The sequence below is a fragment of the Petaurus breviceps genome, unplaced genomic scaffold (assembly GCF_028583685.1).
Source record: "Petaurus breviceps papuanus isolate PSGF00001 unplaced genomic scaffold, PetGlider_PUasm1.0 175, whole genome shotgun sequence".
In the NCBI taxonomy this organism is placed as follows: Eukaryota; Metazoa; Chordata; class Mammalia; order Diprotodontia; family Petauridae; genus Petaurus; species Petaurus breviceps.
Window position 1 is genome coordinate 51,590,653 of NW_027185764.1, and position 9,517 is coordinate 51,600,169.

At 38.0% G+C, this 9,517-nt stretch overlaps 1 long non-coding RNA gene across 1 annotated transcript; it reads right to left on the reverse strand.

Moving 5' to 3' along the window:
- Positions 1 to 284: 284 nt before the first annotated feature.
- On the reverse strand, positions 285 to 6,833 carry LOC138158856 (uncharacterized). The gene is made up of 3 exons (XR_011167753.1): positions 6,477 to 6,833; positions 4,451 to 4,521; positions 285 to 1,139 (listed from the first exon to the last, which is right to left on the reverse strand). It is a non-coding gene; the product is annotated as an uncharacterized lncRNA (long non-coding RNA).
- Positions 6,834 to 9,517: the final 2,684 nt, after the last annotated feature.

Below are 9,517 nucleotides of genomic sequence, written 5' to 3' on the forward strand. Positions count from 1 at the left end.
GGAACTGTAGTTGCACAGGGTTACCCCTAGAACACAGAGGAGAGCATTTGTCAGCTACCCTATGGGGCTCCAGCCTGCTAGTGCAAGTAGGGTTAGGGAGAGTCTTTGACATTCTTTTTTATTTTATTATTTTTAAATTTTTATGTATTTTTAAAATGTAATTATATTCATATAATTTATATATTATATGTAATTTATATACTGTATATAATTCATATAACATATAATTACAATTTATTTTTATTATTAACTTATTAAGTTGATTTATTAAAATAATTGAATAATTTATTATTTTAGGTTTTAAAGTTTATTTATTTATAGTTTTCAGCATTTACTTTTATGAGATTTTGAGTTCTAAATTTTTTCCACCTCTCTCTCCTCCCTGCCTCCCAAGATGTCATGCAATTTGATGTACACTATACTTGTACAATCCTATTAAACATATTTCCACATTAGTCATGTTATGAAAAAATAATCAGAGCAAAAGGGAAAAACCACAAGAAAGAAAATAAAAGAGAAAATAGTATTCTTCAATCTGTATTCAGACCCCATAGTTTTTTTTCTCTGGATGTGGATAGCATTTTCCATCATAAGTCTTTTGGAATTGTCCTAGAACATTGCATTGCTGAGAGGAGCTAAGTCTAAGAAAGTCGGTCATCACACAATGTTGCTGTTACTGTGTACAATGTTCTCCTAGTTCTGCTCACTTCATTCAGTATCAGTTAATGCAAGTCTTTCCAGGTTTTTCAGAAATCTGCCTGCTCATCATTTCTTATAGCACAATAGTATTTCATTACATTCATATACCACAAATTGTCCAGCCATTCCCCAATGGATGGGCATCCCCTCAATTTCCAATTCTTTGCCACCACAAAAAGCTGCTACAAATTTTTTTTTGTAAATATTTGCCCTTTTCCATTTTTTTTATGCTCTCTTTGGGATACAGACCTTGTAGTGGTATTGCTGGGTCAAAGGGTATGCACAGCTTTATAACCCTTTGGGCATAGTTCCAAATTGCTCTCCAGAATGGCAGATCACCAATCTACCAATTATGTATTAGTTTTCCAATTTTCCCAAATCATCTCCAACATGTATCATTTTCGTGTTTTGTCACATAAATCAATCTGAAAGGATAGTATCTGAAAAAAAAGAGCATTTATGTCAGGAAAGAGCTTGAGATTATTGAATGTTCTGGGCAGTGTCTCCAATGTAAGAGTCTATGCTTCTTCCTCTTCAGTTATGGATCCTGCTTATTTTTCTGCAGTGCCCGAACAAGATACATTTACTAATGGATTAAACTTATTCAAATGTGATTCATAACTTAAACAATAAAGCATTTTTTCATTGTAGGTTATTAAGTCCATATCTTTTAACTTGTTATGTATTCTTATTAAGGAGGATGTGCAGTATTTGGGGGCTTAGAGCAGTCATTGCAATATTTTTTTTTCACAAACTGGCTCCCACTTAATCTATCCAGATTAATTTCACATTGCTTCTCATGTACTCCATGTTGAAGTCAAATTGGTATACTTTATGTCCTTCATATACAATGTGCCATTTTCACCATCACACAGTGACATTGGCTATCTATCCCCTAATGTCTGAAATACTCTCTAGACTCTCTTTTATGTTCTCAAATTCCTGGTTCCCTCCAAGTCTTCAAGTGCCAACTCCTGTTAGAGACCTTTACTGATTCTTCACCCCCTACTCCCAATATTTTGCATTTATTTTCTACATATCTTGTATTTTTTTTAAAAAGCAATTGGGGTGAAGTAACTTGCTCAAGGTTACACGGCCAGTTATTTCGGGGTGTGGTGCTATATATCTGAGCCCGGATTTGATCCCCAGGTCATCCTGACACTGGAGCCAGTGCTCTTACTCACTGAGCCACCTGGCTGCCCCTCTTGTATTTTTTTAAATAACTTTTTATTGATGCTTCTTTCTTATTATGGTCATCATTATCCCAAGCATCCTTTTCTTTCCCCTCCCAGAGAGCCATCCTATATAACAAATAGGATTTTTCTTAAAGCAGGAAAAAATATCAGCACAACTGATTGATAGAATTAAAAAGTCTGAAAGTGTGCAATGTGTAACATCTGTGAATCTCTCGCCTCCATAAAGGGGTAGGCTAAGGATGTCCTCTCATATCTCTTCATTTTAGTCATGCTTGAACTTTATAATTTTATGATGCTCACTTTTGATTTTTTGGTGTATAGTTCTTTCCATTTGCATTGTATTCACTCTGCATATTTTCTTGGTTCTGCATCAGTTCATGTAGAACTTTTCATGCTTCTCTGTATTCACACACACATCATTTATTTCAACATAGTAATATTCCATTGCACTCATGTACTACAATTTATTTAGCCATTCCCCATCTGATGGGCATCTGCTTTGTTTCTAATCCTTTGCTATTACAAAAAGTGCTGCTATAAATATTTTGGTGTATATGAGGACTTATTTTCTCACTGATGGCTTCCTTCAGGTTTAAGCCCAGTAATGGAGTCTCTGGTTCAAAGGGTATAAACATTGTAGTCACCTTATTTCTGTTCTTGTTTAGTCATTCAGTCATGCCCAACTCTTTGTTTTATATATAGAGTTTTCTTGTCAAAGATATTAGAGTGTTTTGCCATTTCCTTTTTCAGTTGATTAAGGCAAACAGAGATTAAGGGACTGCCCAGAGTCACACAATTAGTGGGTGTAAGAGGTCAGATTTGAATTCAAGTCTTCTTGACTCCAGGTCCAGCCCTCTATCCACTGAGTCACTTAGCTGCCTTCAAAGCAAACAGACGTTAAATGACTTGCTCAAGGTCACACAGCTAGTGAGTGTCTAAGTGACTTTATTTACATAATTCCAAATTGCTTTCCAAAATGGTTGTATCATTTCACAGTTCCACTAAATTAGGGTGCCTATCATTCCACAATCCCTCCAACATTGACTATTGTCATTTTTTGTCATCTTTGCTCATTTTCAGGATGTGAAGTAAAACCTCAGGGTTGTTTTGATTTGCATTTCTTTTATTATGAGTGATTTAGAGCATTCTTTTATGTGGCCATGAATACTCTGCAGTTCTTCTTTTGAGAACTGTTTATGTCCTTGGACCACTTACCTAATGGGGAATGGCAAATATATACATATATACACACACACACATATATATGTACATATATGTATATGCACACATATACATTTTCATATATATTTATTGTTTTTATATCTTGAATACCAAACCTTTATCAAGGAAATTTGATATGAAAACTTTTTTCTCATTTGACCACTTCCCTTATCTTTAGGAGCATTGTCTGTGCAGAAGCAGTTTCATGTAATCAAAGTCAATTTTTATTTTTTGTAATTGTCTCTATTTCTTGTTTGGTTAAGAATACATCTTCTACCCATAGCTTTGAGAGGCATGTGATCTGTTTCTCTTCTTATTTTCAGATAGTCTGATCTTTACTATTAAGGCAGAAAAGCTTGTGAAATATGCTGTAAGATGTTAGTCTAAGCCTAATTTCTGCCAGACTGCTTTCTAGTTTTCCCCACAGTTCTTTTTAAACAAATAAGGAATTTTTTTCCCCTTTGGTAACCTATTTTTAATCTTATCAAACACTGGGTTATTGAGTTCCATTGTTTCTCATTTTCCTTGGTCTTGTCTGTTCCATTGATCTACCTCTCTAATTTTTAACCAATACCAGATGGTTTTGATGACTGCTGCTTTATAATATAGTTGGAGGTCTAGAAGTACTATTCTCCCTTCATCCCTCCTTCATATCTTGTATTTATTCTTCTGTATGAGGTATACTTCTTCAAGGCAGGGACTCTTTAATTTCTATCTCTGTATCCGCAAAGTTTAACATATTAAGTACAAACTTGTTTCATTGTTTCCTCGTCAGGATGGCTACTACTATCCTTTCAGGTTTCTGGGAGTAGCCATGAGGTGTTGGAGCATTTTTCTTTAATGCTGTAAACTTAGATTGTAGCACCCTATTATGGGTGTGTTCACCCCACTGTTAGGTGCCAGGGACTGGGAGGAGGGAGTGAGGCTAGTGACTGCAAAGTCCTCCCTCACTTAAATTCAATTCACTTGTAAGTCATGGCATCATTCTCCTTATGTCATGGTCCTCTTTGATAACGAAGGATAAACAACAAGGTGCCAAGGACTAATACTTGAGTTTCATTAAACCAATTAACATAAATTAGCTTTTAGAAAAGGGATATTTATTTAAAAAATATTGCAAGAACAAAAATATCAACATTTCCTCTCTGCAAACCTCAGAGGTACACTCTCCCCTATATCAACTCAGTCACTGGAGAGAATGATCTTACTTTTGGCATAGTTTCCATATAGGATTGATCCCACCTGGTGCATATTCAAATGTTAGATGAATCCTTCTTTCAGTGACCAATGGGGCATGAATGCTAGGTTGTCTGCAAAACCCAGAAAAGGCTTACCTCCCAAACAGCTCTTCCTCTTCACCTTTAACGAGTTGCAAGGTCACAGCTTCCTGATTAATATCATTTATCTAAAAAAAAAAGGACACACTTACATAAAGGACCAAGGCCTGCTTTTGTGGGGCCATATGTTTCCCTCAGATGGGGAGAGTGCACAGGCCTCATCCTTTAACAGTACTGTCTTTTAACAGATGATTTTAGGAAAGGAATCAAACTAAGGGAAGAGGTCCAATGAGACAAAGCCCAAGTCTGACGTAAGGCTTGTGAATTTGTCCCTAGTTCTGATTCCACAACTATAGCCAATTAAGGAGATTGCTATTCACCATGTGGCCAGCAGACTGGAACTGGTGCAGAAGGTCAGTCCAAATGCTAAAGCTCTCCCAGGCACTTCCTTTGCATGTTATCAGGACTCCCTCCAAAGCAAGTTCCCCAGCATCTGTCATGTAGGCAATTGCATCAGTGATACTTTGTGCATGGCCCCAGGACTAGACTTATCTACCATACCTCAATACACTAGCCCAGGGCCAGGAGCCTAGTAGGTATCTAAAATGCTTATTAAGTGGAATCTTGAGAAAGGAAACTCTGAAATCTCTGCCATTTATAAAGGATCTCACTACCATTTGAAAACATCATCCATGACAATGAGTACCTTTGGCAACTGTCTCCTTGTTTTATATCTTGTTGTCTTGTTTGAGTGAAATTACCTTATGTTTCTATATGTCTATCTGTCTATCTATCTGTCTATATATCTATGTATGTATGTATCTATCTATCTATCTACCTTCTATCCATCTGTCTACATCTTATATGGTTTAAATATATATGTGGGAGATCCCTTGTTGGAAGAGAACTTGTTCAGCTATGTTTTGCTTTATGAAGCAAACATTATATTTATGATAAGTAAAGAATAAAAATAATGGATCTTGTATTCTCTACCACTTTCATTTAGTTCTTTGACTCTGACAGAAAATTCTTTGCAGATATCTGCAAGATAATTGGGTACCTTGATATGGATATAGGTCACTTTTAGAAATATAAGAGATGAGAAAATGGACATGTTGGAATCTGGCTTAGTTGCAGCAACAGCATGGGCATCTGAGAATCATGGCAGCTGAGGAGGAGGGGTTGTGATGGCTGTGTGGAGGGTCAGCCAGCAGGCAGGACTTGGCACGGTATTCCTGAGCTCTGGCATGCATTGGCATGCATCCTTATAGTGACTGTGGGACCATAACCAGGGACTTTGGTGCATGTAGCTCTAGGGGAACAATGCTTTCTCGAGCGCCAGTCTGGGAGTAAGGGGGAGCTGATTTGTGTTCTTTGCCATCTTTGTTGGGGGATGGAGATCAAATAGAGGAGAGGAGTTGACTTGTGAGTCTACTTCAGGAGCTGCGGATAGAGTAGGATGTTAAGAGAACATGCTATTGAGGGCAGTCTCATTCACGCTTAAAAAAAAGAATACTAATGATGCCCTCCCTCATCTTTTCTGTTCACCTGGAATTTTGACCTTTATAACTACCAAATAGATCTGGTGAGTGTGACATGTTCAATTATCTATGACATAGCTCCAGCTTGAGCCTGCCTTTATCCATCCATTTGTGTATCTATCCATTTTATCTATCATCTATCTAGCCTGTCTGTCCACCTGTCTTTATATATCCCTTAAATAAAGTTCTTTTGGGGGGGGATGGGCAGGGGGGCATTTTCACAAATGTTTAATTGAGGTAAAATTTCTCTTTTAAGGAAAGTTCTCATAGAAAGTTTGGGTTGGTCAACAGTTTTATCACATTTACATGCTTAAGAAATGAAGTAAACCTACTTCCCTAGTTTTAAGGAAGCTGAGTTCAAATTGAGTAGAAAACTTGTCAAACATTTGATCCTCTCTCTGCAGAGAAGAAGGGAAGACAGTAGCCTGTCATTAGCAGTCATAGCAATGCAAATCTTATTAATGAAATTTTACTTTTGCCTTTCCGGGGCCTGGATCAGGGTTCATTGTAGTAGTCAGCCTAGTGTGGTTTCAGCCACCTACCTCCATGCTCTGCACTCATGTCACTTGCTTGAGATAGCCCCTGCTGCCTCATTCTTCCTGCTTGCTTGGCTTCCTGGTTCTTCTAGTGCTTTTTCCAAGGCAGGCGGGTTTTTGGCAAGCTTGGGAGTCTGGTGCTGCCCAGACAGTGAATGAATTTCCTTTTTCTAATTCTCTAGAATCACATCCCCTCCCTGGTAGGTATGGCAAGGGTTGATTAGATCTCTTTAAAATATCTTCGTGAGGGTGGGGCTCCACTGATTACCCCAGGATCAGGTGCTTACTAGGAAGGAAGGAACCTGTCTCCCAGCACTAGCTAAGACTCCTCTCTGGTGCTCTGAAGGAGCGATTTGGAGCTTGCCTAAGCAAAAAACCTTGCCAACACTCCCATTCTCTTATCCCCACCCACAATCAACTCTTTCCCTCTTCCCAAGTTCCTGGGAACAACCCTCCTTTTCTATGGTGTTCTCTGAACCCTCATCTTTGTTAAGAAACTGGCCTTCATATTGTCAATCAACAAACACATACTTAATCAGCACCCACTATACTCAGGTCTTTTTGTGAGGTACTGAGGAAATAAGTATGATGATAGAATTCCAGTATAGACCTCTTCCCTTATAATCACAGAAACCCTGCTGGTTCCAGAATTGTCATTCTGAACACCCTTTCCAGCCCTGGGTTGATCTTCTCTCACTTCTCACTGCCCCCTGCCTTCACTGCAGGTGCTGGACCAGAAGGAGACATATTCCAGGCTATCTCCTGCTACTTCCACTGCCTCCCCCACACCATTATTGAACAGTCTTTCCTCCTTTGAGCCTTACCTTCTAGTAAAGCTTTCCTGTACTTTACCAGACACATTACTGTCTTTAGATCTTGGCAGGAATTTTTTACCTCCCCTCATTCCCCCCCCCCCCAGATCATTCTTGCTTTTTTCTCAAGGAGAAAGTGTTTCTCACTTCCACTTCCAGACCTGTTTAGCAACCTCTCCTCCTCTGAAATTCTCTTTCCAGATATATCAAATTATTCAGATCTGTGGCCACGGGGACATTCTCCTTCCTTGCTCACAGTCTCTCCCACATCAACCTTTTCCCTTATTCTTAGGGACTTCATATAGGCTGGTGTCACCTTGAATACCCTGGCTTCCCATTTTATCAACATCCTCAGCAACCAGGATGTTCCTTACCTCCCTTTCAGCCACATGGAGTTTCTTATGACATTGATCTAGTCATCACCCACAAATGGTCTACCCTCCAGAATTGAGAACTCTGAAATTCCTCTATCTAACCATAACTCCCATCCTTCACTGTAAACTGAAGGGAATTTGAGCATCCAGTACATGAAAGAGGCAAACTATTTGCCCAGCCTCCCTGCAATAGCAAAATTCTTTTTAAAAAATTGTCATTATTGACCTTGATGTTTAACAGAGAGTTTATTCATTTGAACAAGACCCAGTTCCCTTGAGTGAGTAGTTATCTCCCCTTAGTTAGGGATCTACCACATCAAGGAGTCTGCAGCCTTTCAGAAGTGGCATGCCAGACACTCTAATTTAATGTTTGGTGTGCAAGGAATACACTTTAACATTCAGTTATATAGGGGTTATTTTAAAAAAAGTTTATGGACTGTTTTTAAGACACTGATTTTATTTGCAGTGTAAGAGATTATTGTAGGCATTTGACCAATAACTTATGGCTTCTTTTTTCACGACTATAACTCCTTAGTAGATTCAAACTTTCCCCCTCAATAATAGCCTCATTGATTTGTTGAATGCTTTCATTAATTATTTCATTTGCTAGTTGTCCACTTCATGGAGTGCTGATATTTGGTGTTCCCTTTCCTCAGGTTTTGCAAAGGATTTTTGTTCTATACCTTGTGACCTGAAAACAACTGTCAACAAGCATTTTTCAGGTCTCCGCTCTGTGCCAGACACTCTGCTAGACTCTGGAAATGCAAAAAAAAAGACAAAAAATAGTCCCTACTCTCAGAGAACTCACATTCTAGCAAGGAGACAACATGCAAACAGCTGTATATAAACAAGATCTATACTGGGTGAATTAGAGATAATCTCAGGGAAGGCACTGAGATTAAGGACAACTGGGAAAGTCTTGCAGAAGGTAGGACTTCAGCTGAGAGCTGAAGAAATTCTAGAGGAACTAGGACTCAGAGATGAGGAGGGGGAGAATCCCAGACATGGGACAGCCAGTGAAAATGCTCAGATTCAAAAGATAGAAATTTGTGTATAAGGATTATTATCTCCAGAAATGTCCAAAAGTTAATGATGACTTGAGCAGAAACCCTTTTCTTGGTTACCAACTAACCTTTCCAATCTTTTTATATATTACTTCCCTTCACATACTCTTCAGTCCAGCCATACTGGCTTTCTTGCTATTCTTCATACACAGCATGCCATTTCCTATTTATATGCCTTTGTATAGGTTTCCCCTGATTCCTAGAATGTATTTTCTTCTCCTCTGACTCTTAGAACTCATAGTTTCCTGTAAAATTCAACTCAGATGTAGTGTCCTATTGAGACCTTTCCTTATCTACTGATATACTAGTACTTTGCCCCAGTTTTCTTTATTCTAACAATTTTATACATGCATGCTATATGTATATATACATATACACATATATACATACTATATATGTATGCATGTGTGTATACATACATATACACATATGTGTGTATATGTGTGTATATGTATGTATACATGAATGAGAGAGAGAGAAAAATAGAGAGTCTTCCCTTAGAGAATGTAAGCTTCTTGAGGGTAAGGACTATTTCATTTATTTTTTCTTGCAATCTCTACATCTAGCATAGTGCCTTGCAAGTATCAGATATTTAAAAATGCTTCTTGATTATTGTTTGATATTGTGAGTAAAGGAAGATAAAAAAAAGGGAGAGGACTGTTAAGTAGAAGTGGGGAAAGAGAATTCTAAATTGAAATTATATAGGAATTTTTGGCCTAACAAAGGCACTATATTTTTCATTCCAGACATGTATGGATAACTTATGTTACAAAGACCCATTTTAGAGTGTTCCTGTA